Below are 2,000 nucleotides of genomic sequence, written 5' to 3' on the forward strand. Positions count from 1 at the left end.
TAGCACTGATTGTTGCCCTTTAAAGGTACTGCTAAACCTAGTTGATTTGAACCTCTTTGAAGTTGCTTGAGAACTTTGGAATTCCTTCTTTCTGCCTCATTCGCACTGTGTTCTTCTGGGCCTTCAAAGTATGTTAGACCTTACTGTATCTCCTACGCCTTTGTTTGTATTTTCCATACTTCTATTCTCCTATTTATGCTTTATTCTGATAATTTTATTTCAAATTTGCTTCCAGTTCAGTAATTCTCTCCTCAGCTGTGTATAATCTAATTTTAGACTCACTCATTAAGTTTTTAATATCAGTTATTGTATTTTTCATGTCCAGAAATTCTGTTTTGGTTTTATTTTATAGTTTCTTTTTCTTTGTCAAAATTCTTAATTTATTATTATTTGGTCTTTGTGAATATATTAATAAAGGCCTAAAGGCTATGTATAAGAACTTCATTTTCTAGGTTCCCCGTAGCTCTAAATCTGTTGTCTCTTATTTATCTTGGTTTTTAATTACATTGTCTGGTTACTTTTGATTGTGCTAAGCAATATATATAAAAAACTATAAAATTAATTCGAAGCATAGAATGAGTCCATCGTAGGCCTTATTAATTGTTTGTTTTCTTTTGACAAGAGACTAGAGACACTAGTAATTCCGGGTCACTCTGTTCTAATTATAGAAGTTAATATGAACCTGCACTTCAGCCCCTGCAAAGATTGAACCATTTCTGGCTTATCCTTACTCCTATGACTCAGCCCTTTGTGGTTTTAACCCCAAATATGGAGTATTTCACCAGAGCAAGTTTGTTCCTGTACCCTGCACGGCTTTCAAAATCTCTGCTCAGCATCTCAGCTTTTTTCCTAGAAGATGCAGAATTCTCCAGAAAAGCAGCCCTGGATTCAGGGCTGGCTTCTCTGGGTTCCTTTCTCCTTCATGATCAGTTCATATTTATAGACAATATTGATGAACTAAAAGTAAAATCTCATCTTCCTACCCTTAGTCATGTCATTTTCCTCTCCTCCTGCCTCAAGAGCTTCCTTTTTAGGGCTGGCTGGTTAGCTCAGTTAGTTAGTGCATAGTGTTATAACACTAAGGGCAAAGGTTTAGATCTCCGTACCAGCCAGATGCCGGAAAAAATAAAAAAAATAAAAAAAAAAAAGAAAGAAAAAAGAGCCTACTTTTTAGAAACATATTGATGAAATTTAAAAATCTATTCTGAGTCTGGGTCATTTGTTGACCACAAAATTATGTTGCCTTCATAGATGTGCAAAAGGTATATAATATTCATAAAGCCTGTTTCTGGGTTTTATTGACATTTATCACAGAAAAGATTTGAAGGAAGATTCTGCCTAGGGATTTTTGAGGATATCTAAAAATTTTTGAGAAGAAAGTTTATTTTTATTCGTTTTTATTTATTCCATCTACATAACTGGTGGAATTAATTATTTAGTAGTAAGTTCACCTTGTTGTGGATAAGCTAGTGTACACCACACAGAGTAGACACATTTGGTAAACCTCTGACCTATTGACATAAAGAAAAATAACAAAGTCCTAAAAAAGGCTAGAAACAGACTCGCAGGCCCTGGGTTCAAGTCCTTGCTTGGTCACACATTTATTTATTTATTTCCTTACAGGAACATCTGGAGAAAGAAAGTATTGTTTGTATTTTTTAAAAAAAGTTTTATTGATTATACATATTTACAGGGCACAGAGCTGACCATCAGGACCTGCACCCAAGAGGCAGTGAGCAGACCAACACTATCAGCATGTCCCCACCTCAGGTTGTAATTATTCTCCGTGTCCCCCATAAACCTCTCTCCAGTTCCCTTCTTCCTCCCTCCCCGACTTCCAGCAACCTTAGGTCTGTTCTCTCCCTCTGCAAGTCCAACACACCACTGTGGTTTTTCTTTCCTTCATTCCTTCTCTCTTAGCTCCCACTTATGAGTGAAAACATGTGGTATTTTTCCCTCTGTGCCTGGCTTATTTCACTTAACATAATTTTCTCCAAGCT

Source organism: Galeopterus variegatus, unplaced genomic scaffold (assembly GCF_000696425.1).
Source record: "Galeopterus variegatus unplaced genomic scaffold, G_variegatus-3.0.2 Scaffold6855, whole genome shotgun sequence".
Lineage (NCBI taxonomy): Eukaryota > Metazoa > Chordata > Mammalia > Dermoptera > Cynocephalidae > Galeopterus > Galeopterus variegatus.